This window comes from Erithacus rubecula (genome assembly GCF_903797595.1).
Source record: "Erithacus rubecula genome assembly, chromosome: 4".
Taxonomy (NCBI): Eukaryota; Metazoa; Chordata; class Aves; order Passeriformes; family Muscicapidae; genus Erithacus; species Erithacus rubecula.
In genome coordinates, this window is record NC_136686.1 from 63983166 (window position 1) to 64004861 (window position 21696).

At 37.6% G+C, this 21696-nt stretch overlaps 1 protein-coding gene across 2 annotated transcripts in view; it reads right to left on the minus strand.

Annotated features, from left to right (window-relative positions):
- The window catches only part of CELF2 (CUGBP Elav-like family member 2), a 536651-nt gene that overhangs the window by 440454 nt on the left and 74501 nt on the right, over positions 1–21696 (minus strand). For both annotated transcript variants that reach the window (XM_079304437.1, XM_079304439.1), the window contains exons 2-3: positions 2201–2234; positions 1518–1553 (exon numbers count right to left, since the gene is read on the minus strand). The gene's annotated coding sequence lies outside the window, so the exon portion shown is untranslated. The remainder of the gene's footprint in view (positions 1–1517; positions 1554–2200; positions 2235–21696) is intronic.

Sequence of the window (21696 nt, forward strand, 5' to 3'; positions counted from 1 at the left end):
TCCATGTACAGACAGGAGAGACAAGAGGGATTTGGCAGCATAATGTCCTGAAAGAAAGTTAATAAGGGGAAGTATCTGGCAGTAAGTTCAAAAATTCAGTATATGCAGTGCTTACAGATAGGTTACCATTGACCAAGAATTATTATCATCCATGCGATTAGTGATGAAAAATAAAAAGCAGCAAGCAGGAAACAACGATGGAGTGGGTTAATCCTTTTGTAATAAGAGCCATCCATAGGCTCTCCATAGGAGATCGGTTTTATTTCTCCAGAAACACCACTGAAGTTTTTATTATTAAAGAGTTAAGTAAAACTGAAGTTTGCAGCACAAATAAAAGGACTGGTTTCATACATGTTATAAGGCAACAGGAGAACAGTTTATTCCATGTAATGTGGGTACCTACAGGGATTTCAGGAAGAGGTAAAGACTCATTATTTCCTTCCCTTCTTCAAGGGTTAAAGACTGACTGTTCATGGTACTGATGTTTTTTGTTACCTTTCTATTAATATCTCTAATAGGACATATTTAAAGACTCCATATTGGAGTCTTTTTGATGGCACTTAAACTTGAGTTGGATGCAAGGCTAGTGAGGGAAGATGTTTGCTCATATCTATAAGTGATCTCATCCTTAAGCAATTCCAACTGGCCTGTAAGGAGCTGCCCCTCAGACCCCAGGAGGCAGGATTGATTCAAGTGGAGGAAATTGAGGAACAAGGCCTGACATACCTCTCATGACAACAAACCCAATGAAAAGTGCTACTTTAGCATAAGACATGGAACAGAATCAACCCCAGCAAAAAATGATCACTCAGTCTGTAACTCATTTGGGAACCCAAAGTAGAAGAAATAATATTTATCCATGGGATAAAATTACCAAGTACTTCCCAGTAAAATTAATCCCAAATGTTGTTAGACCTGTTTCCCTTTCTGGATCAATCAATTAATTGATCTGTCTATATTTATATCTATGTATATATAAATATATACACATCCCCTACAAAGGCTGCTGGAGTTTCCAGTAAATAACATTGCACATGTTTACAGAAATATGATGTAACCTGGGTAGTTAGAGCATGTTATTTAAGGAAACTAGCTATGATTTATGGGAGCAAATAAATAAGACAAAATTTGTTTAACCTACCTCAGCATTAAGTATCTCGTGCATTAATTGTCTCCAGAGTCTGTTCCATTTGTTATCTAACAAGGTATGCTCCATTATTATTTTTATCCAGTTCATTGCTTCATTCTATCTGTTCTTTCAAAATTAGCTTGTCTAATCAGAAACTGCTTTGGCTGGTAGTTAATTTCACATAAAAAGGAGGAATTCTTGTTTACTGAGAAAGTAATTGGATTATAATTTTGAAAAGAAAGAAATATAGATTGTAATAAATTATTTTGTAAAAAATACATGTGAGCGTGAAAACTAGCAAACCCAAGATGAATTAAAAGCTCTAATGGATGAAAAGGCTATAGATAGAACATGAAACTGGAAAGAATAATTCATCATTGTAACTTACCTACTGCTTGTTATTCTGTTGAAAATAGCTGAATATCTAAGGAAAGAAGAAAAAAATAAGTATTTACCAAATGATGGTGAAGCAAATATTTATATTAGCTGCCAGTTTTCTTCTCACTCTTCAGCTCTTGTAAACTTAACTAAGCGTTTTTTACAGGAAGAAAAAGTAAAATTTAACCACGTTTGGGAGTCCACAATTCCATTTCAGTTCTTTATTAAATTCTGTTGATAAGTTTGCATGACCATTGGTAGACTATACTAAAGTTGCATGCATGACTTTGTTGCCTGCATCAGAATATATTTAAGTGAAAACAAGAGAATGCAGAGATTATATTTAAAATATCTGACCAATATACTGGGGCTGTTTATAGAGCTGGTCCACCATGTATATATTTTTGCTTATCAACATTTCAATAAATATCAAACTGTAGGACTTTTTTTTCTTACTACATAAAAATATTTTGTTGCTAATCCTGCTCATTTTTGTCTGTGTGTTTTAATTTTTTTTTTCCTAAAACAAGTAAAACATTGAATATTAAAGTAGTTAGAATATATACTATACTATACTATACCATACCATACTATACTATTATATACAGTATACAGTATTTATATTATATATAGTAGAAAAATTGAGTGATTTTTATAAAATTCTGAAGTAATTCTGGAAAACTTGGTTCTCACCTGTTCAGCTGGTTAACACCTTCTGCTTGTAGACCTAACAAAAAAAATAATACAAAATTAAATTAAAACCACTGAATTATGTGAGCAAAATTGTTATAGATTTACATTTATTTAACCTGATTTTATTTATCAGAAAATCATTCAGGTTTTCCTTTTTTTGAATTGTGTTTATGATATCAATTCAGGCTTTGATCTTAAATTACACTTTTGGGGCCTGAAGTAATAACAATTTTGGATTACAAGGATCCAGTTCTTATCTACATAACAAACAGGTTGTTTATAGTGCAGCTTGTTCAGTGAATATACTCAAATTTAGAACAGGCAGATTGATAAAGGTAATCAGCAAATACCATATTGGCTTAGAATAAAGATGAAAGCAAAATGCACCTGACTCAGTAAAGATAGGAGTTAAATGCCAGATTATCCACATAAGTGTGTCAGTAAGAGGAATTTCATGCATGACAGATGCTAGAATGGGCATTAAAATGGTCAGGACAAAAATCATTAAGTCCCCAATAATGCACATTGGGCTAAAGCATATATAGGATGTCACAGGCAAATTCCCTCCAACTTCAAAAAGTTCTTTGCATGCTCAAAGTCAGGCTTATATGTGAATGAGATAAAGCATTAGGCAGTTTATTAATACTCACTTAAGGTGTCTACTCTAGATTTAGAAAGCAAAAATTTATCATACTACCAACACCATGAAACTCAAAAGGTGTAATGAAATGACTGGACTGAATTTTATTTCTTTCAAAGAAAAATGTAGCTACAGAGGAAGATAGCCATAACCCAGGTCCTGCATAGGCCTTGCCCATCAAAACTGTGAGGAAATAAAATTATTGATGTCCTGAGAGGTAGGTACTGTAATTCTTCCTATGGTGACTGATATGGAGCTTCATTGAAAAAAAAAATGATATTATAGAATCACAGCACGGTTTGGGTTGGAAAAGACTATTAAAATTTATCTACTCCAACTCCTTTGCAATGAGCAGGGACACCTTCAACTGGATCAGGTTGCTCAGAACCCAGTGCCCTGGCCCTGAATTTTTCCAGGGACAGCATTATCCCACTTGAGAAGTGAAGTTTTGATTCCTGAGCCAATGGCTTCTTAGGAAATCTTATGGATTGAACAGGACTTGGATATGAGATAAACAGAAAAACCACTGTTGTTCAGTCAATATGGAATATTTAAAGCAGAGAATTTCCATTCATTAATCTAACTACATCTATATTGTACCTGCTCTCCAGCTTCAGATCATATGAGGAAGAAGTGTGACAGTGGTGCAGAGAGTCTCAGGCTGCCCCAGTCATAAGCTTTGTGTTTCTGATTCAGGACAGGGAAAGCATAATCCTACTGGAACATACAGTCCATGAAAATCCTCAGCTAAACATTTGTGATAGGAAGTCCCAAAATGCAGGCAAAGTAAATTGTGACAAGTGTCCCAAATGTTTGGAATTTTGCTGTTTGTGTTAAAGTGATCCAAGCTGAGCATGCTAAGACAAGGGTGAAACTACCAAGAATTTTATTACTGAAAAGGTCATGTTAATCTCAGAATTACTGGCATGTCTTTTCTGGACTGGTGGTTTTTTATATTTTTATGTTTGGGTATGCATTGTTGTGGCTTAAAAATCTCCTAAAATTAAATATTCTGGTGTGATGCCTATGAGTTGTTTCCTTTATCAATTAAGTGAGCCATGAACCAAAAGTCCTTTTTCCTCCCCCACTGACTTCATGTGTATCCATCTCTTGTCTTTCCCATTTACCTCCTGTCTGTCTGCTGTGCCCTTCCAGCTCCTGCAGGGTCCACCCCCTTCCTTGCCTGCCCACACAGAGCCAGGCTCTCAAAAGGGCTCTTCAATACCAACATAATGAAGGTTAAACCAAGATAAATAAAACCCCCACAAACCAACTGTGAACTGATTCCTGTGGTGCAGTCCCAGTCTTTGACTAACTCACATCACAAACCAGATGAGAGCAAAATTTACATGTTTAAAAAATTTAAATTAGATCAAATTTGTTTTGAACCTGGATAATATGAGACTCTGAGGATTCCTTGAACAGCAGCTCTACAACAAATTGATCTGTCTGCCCACTACATCCAAAAAATTGATTTTACTTTCCTAACTGGAAACCTTTCTTTGAAAAGAATGAATTCAATTTGTAACACACTCTGTGAGTGTTCTGCATCTGATTCTGGGGTTTTAGAATCTTTTAAATCAATAATAAAACCATTTTAATTTGTCTTAGCTTTGTAGGGCATGTGTACTTGTAATTTTCAAAGATTATGAGATAAGGAAGTGGTCCAGGACTAAGTCCCCTGAGTCATCTAACTTCTAGTTTGTCTATTTTGGGCTTCTCAGTCGGTCTGATCAGAAAATTCTTGGGTTTGAATCTGCCTCCATAGTTCAGACAGTCAGACTTCTGCTCTGAACTGTCTGAGATCACCAGTCTGTGAAGAAAAACCATCATGTTATTATAAAACAGATACAGTTCAACAACAAATCAGGAGATTTAAACCCATAAAGCTTGGGGCTATAACCACTACCTCACCAGTGAGTCCTGTAATATTCCCATTCCTACATCTCCTTCCTCAACAATTTATTCTTGCTCCAGGTATGCTTTAAGAAATTCTTCAGCAGCACTAAAAGCTTCATGCAGTTCAGGGACATAACAGGTTAGCTAGTCTGGGCTATTCCAGGTGTGCTGGCACCTTAGTTATTTATTGGTGCCTGAAATCCCTTTCCTGTCAAGTAAGAGTTCCTTCCCAACAACCCCATGCAGCAGCAGTGGAATGACAAGAGGACTTCCTCAAGCTGCACCAGGGGAGGCTCAGGTTGGACATCAGGAAGAATTTCTTCACTGAAAGGGCTGCCCAGGGAAAGGATGGATTTATTGTCTCCTTGAGAGTGCCCAAGAAATGACTCAACTGGGCACTCAGTGCTATGGTTAAGTTGACATGGTGGCGTTTGTTCAAAGGTTGGGCTCGATGATCTGAGATATTTTCCAACCTTTATTCTACAACTCTCAGATACTCTGAAACATCAATGTAGTGATGACAACTCCAGCTGAGATAGTCTGGTTACTTTTGGCTATCAAAGTTCACTGATTGAGAATCTTTGATTCAACTTAATCACTCAATTACATAATTCTTAGAACTGCAGGGAAAAACAGGGTGGAAGGAACCTCTTAAAATCATATGGTCCAGTGCTCACGTGTTGCTCTCAGTAAATGAAGGTTCTTTGATAAACTTCCACAGAATTTGACCCTAAGCACATTTGTCACCTCTTGTAAATGCAAATTAAAATGTGTTAAACTATCCCGATGGTGATTTAAGAGTATTTGCCTTGTTTTACAAGAGTGCAGCATGCAGAAGGTCACATTACATGGGTCAGCTGGCCAGAAGTGTGTCAGCCACGTGCAGTCCCTTGAGCACAGGCAGGCACATCAGCATATCCACAGCCAGCACCCAGGGAGCCCAGGGATGAGCTCTCAGGCTGCATAAAATACATTTCATACTGCTAATAATCCATTGCTAGAGGTGAAGGTTAAATGCTGAGCATTATCGTGATACACTCCTTTATAATTCACTTAACTAATTGAATGTGGTTAATAAACAATTTACACACCTGGAGAGAAGTATAAAACCTATTGTGCTGTTTGGCATTCTGCTTAAATTGGAAATTGCCTATACATCCTGTAGTCCGTATTATATGGGATTTACTTCGGACACACTCACTGTTAACAATTAGAAAGGGATTTCTTTCATTTTTTTTTGAGAGTTCCATTTTCTAGACTGGCACTTTGGTAATTTTTTTTATCCATCCACACATCTGAAAATAAATGAAATCCAGAAAAGTTAGATTAAAGTATTTTTATTATTGATTTAAACTGTGCTTCTCTGTGCATAACGTAAATTGTCACCCAGATACAAAAGTGAGAGACAGAAATGTGCCAGCCTATTTCACATTCGAAGCAGACACACCAGAGTCACAAAACCAGATTGTTTTGCCCGTAACTGGAAGGCTGAAGAGCAAAATCTCATTAAGATTGGTATATGGAAGGAGGTTTACAAGCCATGCATATCCATGAACAGGTTAGTTTAAATGCCTGAGAAATAGATGGCTTTTCAAATATGAGGCTGACAGTCATGGGTTCAGAAATACAAACTAAGATGAACTAAAAACTTGATACTCAGAAATAAATCTGTCTGGGAAATGGTGTTATGGAGAAATGAATCTGCATTCCAAGAACACTGTTTCTTAAAGCCAGTTCTGATCTTCCATGATTTGGTAACATGCATTTATCCCTGGCATCCTGGTGGATTTGGGTTTGATGCATGTGTTCTCACACAGAACCTCTGAAAATCTGATTTGCATGAAGTAATGCTTGCCTAAGGTATTTAAAAGATTTGTCAACAGGAGGAATATTACTGCAGAAGGAATATTCAAAAGGCTTAGGCTTTCATGCAGTGCACTCTGTAAAATCACACTTACATGCCCATGAAAATAAAGCACATCTTTCCAGTGGTTATTTCCAACAGCAAGTAGCTGATGCCATTTCCTGATTTTGGTTATAATTGTCTGCTATATATATTGTTTGCCCCTCTTGCTTTCTAAACATTCTCAATGCCAGGTGACTGCATACATGCAGAGGAGAGGATGAAAACAGAAATTAGCCTTGATGTTTGCTGCCAGCCCTTCTTTCTCCAGAAACCCAGAAGGAAGAAAAAAACCAAGACTAGTTTCTAATGGCCTTTGTTTTATAGTTTGGACTTGTATCTCATGGGTATTTACTTGATAATTTGTCTGAAAAATGAAGAATTGCCTTACTGAATGAATCTCTAAGCAGTTAATTGTTAGCCAGTATCCTCTGATAAGACCACGGTGGCCTTGACTGGATACTGAAAACAACATAGATGTATGAATTCATTTATTTAATTATTAGTTCAAGGTTAGATCACTAATACAAAAGTCAACACAAGCTATTATTATGAAGATATTAAGCAATCAAAATATTCTGGTTTTATCCTGAGTAAGTTCCTAATAAATAGCACGAACAAATATAGAAGAACAAATGACACGAAATCACTGCAAATTAAGTCCATTTTTCATTAACTTTGTCACATATGAACTCAGGTATGTTTGAACTTTGCAGTCATTGTAGTGCATTAAAAAAATAATAATGCAAAAATTTCCATGACTTCAATAGAATCTCTGTTGTATTAGTAAGTGAACTCTCCAGTGGCCAAAATAATATCTGTAAAAGCCCATGAATTTGAAACCAAAACGTGGCAGCCTGGCATGATTAAAAGCTTTAGATTCTCAAAGAGCAACGTGACTAAAGCAGGACTGTAGCCTTGAGTGGCACCTCACTGGTTTCATTTGCCAGTATTGTTATTTTCCAAGGTAATATTTGATTTACAAGAAAAATGCTTTTAAGTCCCACAGTAAGTCCTACAATGTATCCACAAGAATAAAACCCTCAAATTACCTTCATTTGTCAAATGCTAAAGCCCTACCTGAGACTATTCAGTGGCAAAGTGGGAATCTAATGATGTCAGCAGGAAGGAGGGAGGTTAGATTTATGGAGGCTTTAGAGGCGATACCTCTTGTCTCTCCTCCCTTGTCCCCCTCCTGACTCCCTTTAATTCAGCACTTTGACCACAGTAATGCAGTTAAGCTTCAGTTTATGGCACAGATGCCTCATAAGTCCATTCTCCATGATTTCATTGAAAGCTCTCTCACGTTAGTAATTTGAATGGATTTTAAATTCCAAATTATTAGTGAAGACGTTGAAATACAGAGCTTTGATGTTAACCCAAGTTTCTCCTTATGCTATGCTTTCCCTCCCAAACTGTCATGGTTTTTGCCTTGCTAACACAATAGTTGCCTCATTTTTTTTTCCTGGCTGTGGTTCAAACACAGAATGAAGGCTTTCTTGGATGGAAATAATAATGAATGCAACCTGGGGTTGAAATAAATTAGACATGAATTTGAACAACACTTTATGGATAGGTGATTACACCAAACAAATGTTTTCTATTTTTATTTACTTCATATAATCCCAAGTTATCAAATATTATCAGTAAAAAAAAAACACCTTAGGTGGTTATTCACAGACTGTGGACATGAGAGTACCCAGCACAGGACTGGTTTAGTCAGTGTTGTCCAAGAGCTATGGAATGCCAGGTGCAAAAATCTGTTTGCCCTAAATAAGCTAAGTGTTGTTTTTGGTAGCTAACTTCATTTTGTAAAGATCTTAGCTCAAGTGCAGTCAAGGTTTTGTCTACCATTTGTTTCAAGTGTGTGGATCAGATGCTTAAATCAGTGCCAAATGTGAATAAAAGCAGTAAATTCTTTGGCAATAAATCTTCAGTAATCTGCATTACTCAAAGACAGGACCTGCTGGAACATCTTCGTAACACTCTTTTGCCTTCCTTCCCCTCATGTGCAGCATATTGCAGTAATCAATTAACATGATGGAATATTCTTGTGCTGAGACCTTCTTGTAACTCCCATATGGTCAGAATCTAATCTTAATAGTGCTGATTTTTTTTTTTTATTTTTAGAAGCTGAACTCATCCTGTGCATTAGTGAAGACGGAAAAGTAAGATTTCAGAGTGTTTTAGGGGTTTCCAGCCTGTTGGTGTTTGGGTTGAATATTTTGGAGAAGTTAGGTACTTGGACAGGACTAAGCATTGTTTATCTGCATGTAAACCACCAAAGTAAGCAGCAGAAATGGAGGTGCCCAGTTCCATCACTTGCATTTGAAAATGGCCTTGCTGTACCTCTTTAGAGCAAATATATAAGCAAAGTTGTTCTCTTGGTCTTGATTAAATAATTTACTCTTGCTCATCTCAACGCATCCTTTTTTGCCTTTGTAACTCAAAAGACTGGTTCCACTGTAGGTAGAATCAGAAAGTAGGAAATTCTGGCTTATAACCTGAGTAATGCCAGATAGACTTTGGTTTATACAAAGAAAGGACAGAAGCTGTCTCTTTCTGATTTTAAGGATTCTCTAGAAGGGTTTAAAAGTGTTTCATAAAGTCATAACTGGAAACTTATCTGAGTGCATTTGCAATGATTATACAGTTGAATCCCTAGAGGACCACAGCTCTGCAACCAGTAGCAGTAAAACTCCCTGACCAAATTCCTCTGTAGGAGTTGTATAAATTGAATTTAAAGCACTTAGTATAAAAAAGTCTTGTAATAAAATTTATTACAAACACATTCTGATTTTTTTTAAGCTCAATATCAAATTGGCCTTCCACGTTCTTTAGGTTTCTCCTATATTGAACAAGAAAATACAATATAATCCATACTGTTCTTTCTGAATAGATATGGGGAGGTGGAGAAATTGCTTGGGCCATGTCTATTCCAGCAGAGGGTGGCAGTACACTACCACACTCCCACAGTAAAGGAAAAGTTGTGCAGTAATATTTATGCCTTCTGTCTTCATGGGAAGAATACATCCTGCAGATGAATATGCTTTGGGAGATGGGAGATGGGAATTGGACTGGGAAAATAATCCCCAAATCACTTCAGTGACCTTGCTCAATCCACTCAATCTCCATCTCTCTTTCATCTGAAATATTTTTCTTCCATAATTACCATCAGCCAATGACTCCAAACCATTATAAAACTCCCAAGTATAATCGTCTATGAGAATGAATATGGATATTGAAAATGGGAATCTCTCCTGATTAACTAATGATACCAGAAGCATTAACTTCATCACTAACAGCAGAGCAGTCACCAACAGTGTTAAGCAGGATAAACTCTATAAGGTAAAAAGGGACACTCTGTGGCAGGAGCAATTTCCATGGCACTATGGACATGTTAATGGTCTCCTGCCTTTCCTCAGTCCAGTTTTGCCACTTTGTTACTCTTCAGAATTTAAAATACCTTGTCATTTCTTCAGTAGAATTTGGATTTCTCTGTTGCTGTTTAGACTTCCCTTCAGTTTTTATTTTCTTACATCCTTTTTTTTTTTTTTTTTTTTTTTTTTTTTCCTTCTTTAAATAGAAAGCAGTTGGGAAATTGTTCATAGACCAGTAAAAGAGGCAGGGTGCATTTTTTTCCTTTTGGAAAAATCTTCTGGTTGACAGAAAAAGTGGCAACTGGTGCAGCCTACTTTAAATTACTGCAGTAAAAATACTTTAACACATTGTCAAACTTCAGACCTTGGTGACTTGAGTCTCTATAATTTTTGGATGTGAAGAAATATCAGTGTAAGAAGAAAGCAGTGCATAATAGGAAGGAATACTCCTTCATTATGCAAATAATGAAAAATTATTTGTATACAGAACATGATTTCTTTAATGTACTTTTATTTCCCCTCAAGAATTCAAACCAAAGGATTATGCAGGTCAAGAAGAACTTGAAGAACAAAAGCCATTCATGATCAAGCTCTTAATATGGACTTACATTAGTAAAAACTTTTGAATAGCATTTTTATAATAGTAATCTAAGTAGCTTATGTTAACTTCTCTAGTAACCAAAGCCAAGAATAATTTTCATGCATTCTTTCAGTAGACATTCATTATTTAAATATGCAAAATATGGAGGCAGTGTTCTGGAACTTCTTTTTATTAAGAGGAAAGAAGCTGGAAATGATGCCAGGAAATTCAGGTGAGGAATTACAATCCCCTTCTCAAAATTGGATTTTTTTTTCAGAGAATTAAGGGAATGAAATATTTCCAGTCAAAATGTTTGTCAATAGTAATTCCTTACCTTGAGACACTTAAGAGTAACCACCTCACTTGTGAGCAGCTTTCTCTACAACTTCTTGCATGACCCCCAGCTATTCTTACAGGAGGTGACATGATTTTCAGCAGGGTTTTTAACTTGCAATTAATGAACATAAAGTGATGAAAAAAGCCAAAAAATTAGCCAGGGTGATCAGAAGCTGAAAAACATTGCCTGGTTATCACTGGAGTCCTGAATGGCTCCTCTACACTCAAATTCTTCCTGGTTAATAGAAAACCTTGTAGAAAAATTTTATTGAAAAATACACTGGGCTATAAGAGAAAGAGGAATTTTTTAGAACATTCATTTTAATGAAATAAAAATAACTGGGAAAGAGTGAGAGTTTCTTGAGAAGAACCAGCTTGTCTCAGAGCAGAATAGATTAAAAATCTGTTTCACTCATATATCTCTGAAAATCCATGATTGAAAACTCTAGCCTTGAGAAGTTACAATACATCATGAGAAAAAGGTGAATCAACGTGTAATGTTTCAATTATAGGGTTCTCGAGAGTACACAGGTGGTGTAATAAATAAGGTCATGGCCTTTCCATCAGCAGTATCCCTGGTATTTCTGCAGTTGCTGTGAATGGGAAACAATAATGTTTATGATTGTTAAAATTCCAAAGTTCAGAGGAGATTAATCGATCATTCTGAAAGGAGAATAGATAAAGATTTGTTATGTATTGAGTGCTTATGGTATTTATACAATCTGATCTGAATGGTGGTTGTCCAGACCATGGGCATGATCAATATATGCAATACTGGGTAGTAATGACTTTTAAAATATCCTCCTCCCATGCAATGGCATTATTATTTCAAACAAGTAGTTTTAAAAACAGATTTATTTTTTTTCCCCCATTCTTGATCTTCGTGTGAAGGATCAACAAATTGAATAGGTTCCCAGTATGGCCACCCAGCAAACCTGCTAGATTATGGCCTGACCTGGAAGTTTGTTGATTCTATTCCCAGATTTGTCATCATCTTTACTTGTTAGGCTATTCCACATCTTTCCACATCTTTATTCCACCTCCAGAGCTTTTATTCCCCACTTTGCTTTATGTGTTTAGACTAGAGCTCCTACAAGGTCTTGTCTTTTGCTGGTGTTGTGGCTTTGGCCTGAGCCAAAACTAATATTCAGAGTCTTGAAAGAATATTTCCATTAGGAATTAAAAATGATTGTAAGTTCAGGTGATTCCTTAATTTCTTCAGCTCATGTGGATCTGTAACTAATGACATGCTGGCCAACACAGTGTAGTAATAAATGTGAAATGTGTTACTGATGTGACGGAGCATTTTCTGGCACAAAATATATTCATGAGTAGACTGTATTCCAATTAAATATGAATGTGACTTTTAAGAGCCATACAATTGAAGAATCACCTAGAGAAAACATCTGCTAGACTAGAAAGGTAGGAATAGACTGAGAAAGGAAGAGCTAGAGAAATCTCCATTTTCCATTCCTATCTCAGATTTCTTTATTTCCTAGGCACTGAGCAAATTGCAAATGGAGAATTAGTAGAGGAGTAGCAAAAACTGGAATTGAAGTGGCACAAATTCACTTTAGGCATAAACAGCCTAACAAGGATTTCTGCACTGGTGGTTCAATCAAAGAGTGATCTATTTTATCTGCCTTTTCTGGTGTCTTCTGCCTCTGATGTTAAACTGGCAAATTCTTTGAAGTACCACCCTCTACTTTCTTGACAGGTCTGTAGCAAACTTCTGGAACATGACTGCTCCTGTTTTTTAGTGGGCATTACACATAGATAAACCTCTGTCAGAGCATTTGCAGTAGGACATACAACAACTTCAAGGAAAAAAACACAATGTCATTACAATTCTTTAATTTGCAAAATTATAACTACAAGACAGATGGGGTTTTCAGCCTCCTCAATCAATTCCTAGCAAATGTAGTTGGCACATTATTTTGAGGATATTTTCAATGTATTCAGATGCAGTCATCACTCAGGTTGCTTATTGAATACACACACCTGATACAGATTATTACTGAGGGAGCCTTATCTTTTTAATTTCCTGATTGTGCCATAAAATTTCTAACATTAATGTTGTATTAATGCAATTATTTTTTGCATTTTAAAATTTTATCCCAATTTAAAATGCAGTTGAAGAAGTCTTTGGAATTTATGCAGTAAGATAAAAATATTGACAGACTCAGTGTCCTTTTACCTCTAAGGCTCTCCTCTACTGAGTTAACAAATGAGAGGGTGCTTTTAATCACCTATTTAAAGCTAGGAGAGTATCCTGAGAGTTAATTGCTATTATATCAACATTCAGGACAAAGGAAAAAACAACATTATTTTGTAATCATTGATCTTCTATATCATTAAATCCAAAATATTCTTAATTAGACAGAGAACTAGACATGATTAATACAACTATGTGGCAGTATCAGATTTTGCTGCTACTCTTCCCCTGCCTTGCTGCTGCAGGATGGGAACAAGCTCTTTTGTTCAATGAAAAATGCCCATCAAAACTCAGAGAAACCAATAGAGATGGTGTTGTCCAAATTTATCTACCTGTCATTAAGATTTTTGAAAAGAGACAAAAATGTTGAATTCCCTTTGACATATTCTAAATCATTACTGATTTGTTGACACTCACACGGTTGCTTTGGTGGCAATAGAGAAATATTTTCAAAGTGGTTGTCAGACAAGAGGAAGATGTATTTGTGAGTGGAAAAGACAAAAGGAAAAATAGATTTACAGAATATACAGAAAGTTGCTTTCATTTATTTTTTTTTGCCTTTGTGTGTTTTTTTTTTTAAACTAAGAAATGCTACATGTTCTAAAGAGATGTATGAAAATAATACAAGCAAACTGCTCATAAAATTCCATTTTTTTTCTGTTTCTGTTCCAGCAATACCTTCCTCATCACAGGAGTGTTAATTTCATCTGGTTGACAGCTGTGGAAATTACCTATGTACTTAAGCAGTGAAAACAGAAATTCACACAATGAAATCTATTTTCTATTTGAATCTAAAATCTAAGTGCTGTCCCTTTAAAGGAGACCTTGCTATCTTGATAAAGAAAACTAATGACGTGGCCTTTCTGGGGCTAGTCACATAATAGCCATGGTGACAAGGACCTCTATCACAGAATAAAGCAGAAGATAAATGAGATTTTTCTAATATCCATTTCACCCATTGTTCACAAGTGTCATGAGATACAGCTTCTATTTATCATGAGATAGTAGATACTGGGCACTATTTTGTAAAGGAAACCTAAATTGCAACATTGTGTTATTAAAAGCCTGTAAATACTTTTTAATCCTTCCTGTTCGTTTTGTATCTGTGCCAAAACAAGTGGGTTTTGTTTTGTTATTACTATGTTTTATTTATTTAAAGGACCTCAAGGACATTACTTATATTTATACTGGATGTACACACAGCTTTTAGCAATAAAATGAGAATGCATGTTTCAGACAGCTCATCAGAAAACTAGTCCCACCTGCCCCAAGAAGAAGGGTGTTTCACCTAGACTTCCTTCTCTCAGCTCTCTAGAGCTCTAAAGCATCACAGAATTCCAGAATGGGTCAGGCTGGAGGGAGCACAGCTCATCTGCTCTGACCTCCAGCTCCATCAGGGCCATCCCAGAGCACACAGCACAGGGCTGTGTCCAGGCAGCTCTGCAAGATCTCCAGTCAGGGAGATTCCACAGCCTCTCTGTGCTGCTCCAGTGCTTGGTCACTGCTCAGGACTGAAGTTCTTCATGTTCATGTGGAACTTCCTGGGCATCAGTTTCTTCCTGGACAAAGTTTCTGACCTTTGCATCTTATCCAATTGCCCAGCAGAGCAGAGCCTGGATCCATCCTCTGGCACCTCACTGCAGACACTGATGGACATGGATGAGATCCATTCTCAGCTGTCTCCTGGTTAGGCTTGGGCAATCCTATCTCCCTCAGCCTTTCCTGATCAGAGAAAGGCTCCAGTCCCTTCATCACCTTTGTCTCCCTCCCCTGGACCTGTTCCAGGAGCTCCATGTCTCTCTTGTCCTGAGGAGCTCAGAACTGGACAGAGCAACAAGTGTGGCCTCACCAGGGCTGAGGAGAGAAGTGTCACCTCCCTGAGCCTGCTGGCAATGCTCTTCCTTGTGCACTCAGGATGCCAGTGGCCTTCTTGGACTTCTTGGTCACCCCCAGGTCAGCCCCCAGCCTGTATTGGAGCCCACCTGGAGCTCCTGGCTGAGATCCACTTATCTACTATATTTGTCTGACCTCCAGGACCTAAGTCTTCAAAGAGAATGCAAACTTCCATGCAAATCAAGCATTTGGTGATATTCAGTCTGTTGGAATTCACACACATCTGCAGCCTGAAACAGTGAGAAATCTGAGTCCCCAGTCTTGGCTTAATCTGTGGGAGGAGCCATACTGATACTTCAGCATCAATGATATTATCCAGACTTTGAATATTCTGGTGAACAGAATGGGGCTTGGCCCACTACATTTCAAAGGGACAACAGCACTAGGGAGTGAAATATGGAAGAAAAGAAGTTCAGCAGCAAAGATGTAAGGAGAGAGAGGTGGTGAGGTGAAAGTGCAGCCAAGAGGAAAGAGATGCAATGTGGTTATAACAGCAGTTAAATGTACAATTACTACACTGTGCCAGATTTGTCCCTTGGTCAGAGTGACAATGAAAGGATGCTTCTGTGCAAAACAGGGAGGATTTATACCCCAGTCTATTGACCCAGTTTCAAAATGTGATCTCCCCTCTCATCTGAATGGCCATGCTTTGTCCCTGGGGCTTTTCTAAACCCCTGGCACATTGCTGCAGGTACTGAATTTCTTTCTTGTGCACTTTCCATTCAAATAAATGGTTGGAAAAGCTGTGTAGGATTTTGATTGCTGTTTCAAAGCATGAAGGAGTCTGTATAATTTACAACCTGTGCAGCTTTACTCTTCTATGGTCACCTCTGGAGTGTCAGGCAGGCCAGCAAACTATCAGCAAACAGTTTTCTGCATAACTTAAGAGAAAGGAAAAAATTCTAGCCATGGATATTGGCACAAATCCACTCTCATGAAAACTCCCTCTAAATCTTTAATGTCCAGGGAGAACACCTGAAAAAGCCAATGCTTAAAACACTGACTTGCAAATTGGATCCTCAATTTAGCTACAAATTTCCATTGTGACCAAAGGAATTGTGCTTGATTTGTGTGTCTGCTTCTCTAGAAAGAGCATAGAGCTTTCTGCTTCCTCTTTGAAGTTGCAAGCTCTTGGCAGTTAGGGGTGGAAAAGATTTTGCCCAAATAAAACATCTATGAAAATAATAGCAATAGCTGTCTCTCAGGCAATGCTTTTCATCTGCAGATATTAATGCAGTCTGCAAAGTATAATTATCTTTAATTTTTAAAAGCAGAAACTGAGGCACAGGAAGGGAAAATTACATGTCCAAGGTCATGGCTGGAGCATCAGTCTGATCTCTCAAGTCCCTCATTTCTGTGCTTTACTATGTCCCACAATGATGCCTTTTTGGGACACATGGAGGAATAGTGATGATAATGAGCACACAGATATCTCCTTTGAAAGGTCTCATCATATATCTGCCTGCATGCAAGTGAATTTATATGCCTTGGAAGGATGAAGGCTGAGTCAATATAGCATTAATGCAATACCCTGATGGCTGGTAGCTTCAAAGACATCTTTTACATGAGAAACAAGGCTTTGAAAGGAAAGCAGTCATCATACACATAAGTGCCACCTTTTAAATTATGATCAAAGTTGAAAAGTGATGTAAAGTTGTCAAGAGACCTATATATTGGTTTACAGACTGTATTTACTAGTCCATTGTTTCACTCATGGTGTTTCTAGCCTGCACACTCTTGGGATAGGTTAGGAGAAGAGGAATTGTCTGGTTTTACTCTTGGGACATGAACCTGGGACAGTGATGCAGTTCTGATGCTATAATGAACAGAAGAGACTTAAATAAGTTCCTAGTACTGACCTAGACTTACAGAGGGTCACCAGTCTGTCAGTCTGTCAGATTCCTGATTATCTTTTGGATCTGGGCCATAATACTGTTAGCCTGGGGTGCCTTGTTCTGTCCACTGCATCAGCCTCTGTCTGTAATACTTTTCATACCTTTAAAACTTCCCATATCCCCTTAGAATTCTTGGGTTTAGCTTAAATAAACCTGAAAATAATTTATACATTGTCATCATTACTCTTTGGGATCTTTCCAGAAGAACTAAAATCAGCCAGAGAACTGCAATTGAGATTTTTGTAGGTGTTATATTGTCCTTCAGAGTGGTTTCTGTCCTTCTGGGAGCTGTGTCATCTGTGGTTTCAGTGGACAGCCTTTATTCCTTTTCTGAGGTTTTAATGGAGATGTCCAATGCAATCTAAAGCAGAGCAGAACTTCCTGAAAACTCTGCTGGTTAACTTGCTTTAATTTGATAACAAATCACTGTTGATGAATAACTCAAATGATTTTGCCCCTTCTCTTTCCTATTGTGAGAACATCACATAAAACAATGTCAAAAAGAGTAGAACAAGTCAAAAGACCTGCTTTAAACTCCTTCCCCTTTTCCCCCAAACCTTCCCATCCCAGTGGGTGGCATCTAGATTGTTTTGACACAATTTCTGCTGGGTGAATTTATGCTAACATTTGTAAGTACCTAGATGAGTGTGTTTTCACTAAATAGTTCCTAGAGAATAATGAAGTGGGAGATATTGTAGGTGTTGTTTTCAGCAGCTGGGCCTTGCAGCTCCTTAAGACTGTTCAGAGAAGGAACAAATAGGAGGGATGAGGTCAGAGCACTGCAGAGTGACAGGGAAAAGCAGGATTTACCACTTGGCCTTTCATAAGCTGGGAAAGAGAACAGGGTGATGGAAAGCACATCTGGGGCTGCCTTGGCAGAAGAAATTAGGAGCTGTTTGGCTTGTCTGAGGATCAGTATTTAAAAGATAGTGACCAACAGAAGGTGCTAGAAGAAAGACTGTGATTACTAATGATGGAGTAAGTGTGAAAATCTACACCTGGGGGATGCATCAATTAGATGGACATTCATTAATGATTAATATCTGAATCACAATCCCACAGGAGCAAGACCTGTCCCATGTGCAGAGTATGTTTCTTTCAACTTGCCCCAATAACAAATATATCCTATAAATATTTTTTTCTGCAAAGCATTCTAGTGCATATACCTGTAAGTCTGAGGGGGAGTGAACACAAAACATACAGAAAAATTGGTTGCATTACTGCCTGCTGGAAGGCTCTGAGATACTCAGTTAGATGTGGTGTAACAGATGAATGGAACTGGGGTTTTCCAGGAAAAACTTCCCTGGGAAAAACAACACAACTAAAATTTTCTGCAACTTTGTCTAAGATAGTTTGGAAGACCTTGCCATAGTCAAAAATACACTACCATGAATTGAGAATTGTATTAAAAGGAAATCAAGATGTTTAGGTGTTATATTGTGTTACCCAATGAGACTTTCATAACTTTCATGCCAATCATCAAGAGACAATACAAAGAAAGTAATATTTGCTTCTAGACAATACATATTTTAGTGGTGTATGACTAATTATAAACCTAGAAAGGTGCTGAATGTGACACTGTTGAAGCCTATTCATCACAACAATGTCAGAGAAAGCAATTTCTGGAAATGTAGTTTGTTATTTGGTTTGTCTTGAGTTATAAAATGGAATAGAAGAATATTTCAGACCCCCTTCAGTTTGCACAGATTTCTGCTGAACACAGAAGAAATATCATTATGATTTTCATGTGCAATACAGCCTGAAGAAGTTTTTTAGCAGGGAAAATGAGCTCTAAGCTACTGCTTTGGGGTTGTTATGACATCCAAATGATCCATTTTAAAGCTACTTCTTGTACTGTCTACTACACAGTAGGAGAACACTGTGCAGTTTCCTTTGTGGTCACAAGGTAGACAGGAGTTATTGGCCTTCCAGAGGGCACTATTGCTATTATAAAACATTGTACATTGACATTTCAGGGAAAAGGAACCAGAAGGCTGCCTGGAGAATGTTTACTGACATCTACATGTGACACTTGTCTCCATGGGTGACTTAGTGGGATCTGAACTGGGATGGTCAGAACTGAGAACACTGGCAGGAGTGCCAAGGCACAGCTCTGTGTGTGCTGCAGCCACAGAACCACAGCCTGAGTATTAAAGTATTCACAGGAGGGGGGAAGAAATTAAACCAGAATTCAGATGGAATTTTGTTTGAGATCATCATAGGTAAATTGAAAGACACATTGTGAGATGTTTATTAGAGTGCAGTAAGAAAGAGCTCTTTCTGCACAGGGGTTGAGCCTGAGAGCTTTTTCAGAACTGACAAGAGAAAATAATGTTGTGTTAAAGAGGTAAACAAGCAACTCTGTTAACTCTCATGGTTTTATATCAGGTCTTGCAATATTTGATTTTTTTTTCCCCTAGCTTAATGACTCCAGTGACTTGAAAAGAATATCTGTTTTCATTTCTTTATGGTTGTGGGAAAAAATCTTTTCTCACCTCAAGAAACTTTAAAACTGTAATATCTCAAGAACTGGGAAGGGAGCAAAAAGCCTGCAGACAAAAAGACTATTAAAAGAACTTTTTGGAGTGAACTCATGATTTTTTATTGCTTGGAGTCAGCAACATGGGGAGGTATTGTGTGTTTTTTCAGTGCTAGGGAACAATTTCTCTCTGTACTGACCTGAGTGTTTTTTTAAGCTGCCGTGTCTGAAGCTGCTAATAAAACATTATCCTCAGAAAACAAGTTCACACATTTTAAAACTCCACTGCAATTAGTCTTGGGGTTCAGCTTACCTGAAAAATTCCTCTAATTTTGTTTTGGAGGAGTTAGGTGGAAAGCACAGTGGCAGAGCCTGGGCTGGCAGAGCAGTGGCTGAGATGGAACTTGTGTCTGGGGTGCAGAAGGCTCTGAAGCCTCCCAGAGCAGCAGCCAGTGGCCACAGGGAGAGCCCAGCAACCTGGAATCTGCTATGCATGGCTACATGGATGTTGTGAGGATTTAATTAACACTTGGAAAGTGTTCTGAGGTCCTCAGATGACAAGGTTTACAGAACTCCAAATGACTGTTATTATATCCCCTCTGTGTTTGTGGTGGCAGATAGCCAGCAAGAAGAAACGTTCAACCAGAACCAGGCATTTTTCCCAAAACCTTTGTTATTCTAGGCTACTGTTGGAAAAAAAAAAAAGGTGGATCTGCGTCCAATTTAGTGAGTATAAATTACAAGTGGCTTTGTTGGGATCCCTCTGTACTTTTGAGCATGACACATATAGCCAACATCAAGCTGTCTTGCTGCCTGAGTATATACTTATTACCCAGCTAAATCAGAAAACTGGGTGAAAACTCCAATATTTGAGTAAAACCCATCTATCTGTGACATTCTTTGATAGAGAATACCACAAACAAATCATTTCCTCCATCTGCAACTTGGCTATTTTTGAAAACAGTGTTCATCTTGTCAGACCCCAGCATATATGCTGAAAACAAAACCCAAACAAAATAAAGCAGTGCAATGCATGTCACAGTCAATGGTTCCCTAGGAGAAGTTGAACTGTGAATAGCAGATCTTAATCAGAGACCTTAAGGTTTGATATGAAACTACCTAGATATTGTGATAATAACATTGGAGCATATCTAGAAGAGATTTTTCTAGTCCAGCTGCGTCTCCTTGTATATAATCCATGTGGATCTCCTACAACTCAGGATGTTCTGTGATTCTTTGAGTCTATTAAATCTGCACAAAGAATGGACACAAAAGAGTCATCAATAAAACTATCTTCATGCACTTAGGCCTTCTTCTTGAATGGCACAACTGCATTCACTGACCAGGGGGTTCCACAGGTAGCTGCTGTTTTCAGTCCTTTTTGCAGTCTCAGGAGAAGAACTCAATGCATAAATATTCACATATGTGGAGAGCATTAAATCCTCCTTTCCAGCAAACTTCCTCTCACAATTTATCCAGCTTAAGTGATATTGATGTGACTCATATGTTTCTATTGTGTTTTTATGCTAAAAACATTTCTACAGTGTAAACACATACAATTATATTTCAGATGACTGATTCATTGCTTTTTCCAAATTGATCTCTACCACCAATGCAAGGCTATTAACATAACCAAACTCTGGATCTGATTTTATTGCAGAACTCAAAGCTGCTTAAAAAAAGTAGATACAGAAATGTTAATATATTCAGCAGAAGGTATTTTAAATAAATATCTGTCAGATAGTTAAATCTGGTGTCTCCCTAGTGTTAATTATGGAGCAATCAGAAGTGGACAGGGAAAAGAATATTTATTGCAGGTTGAAAAGCCAGTTATTAGGTCTGTATCACAGCAAGCCATGTGGACTTACCTTTAGAAACTGTCTGATGATGGATTGAGTTCTTTATAAATATTTTTCAAGCCATATTTGAATTAAGGATAGTGATAACTGGCAGGGAGCAATTCAAAAGCAATTAAAAGCCATGGACAGACGAAATACTCATCTAGAGCTAATAATACAGCCATTTGCCCAGCTTCAAAGAGAAAAATAAAATCTTTCACCATCAATGAGAAGCTTATAATCTGAAAACTACACTTTCATACAACCCAAACACATGAGGCATTTTGACAGCTAGCTCCTATTAGCTTCCACAGAACTTATAATTACAAAGACATGTATGGATCCTGGCTTGACACTTTCCAGGGTCTAAAGTTCTAAAGGTGTTGGTTAGGATAAAAATTTTCGTCGGTGCCTAGGGAATTTTGGAGCAAATATATC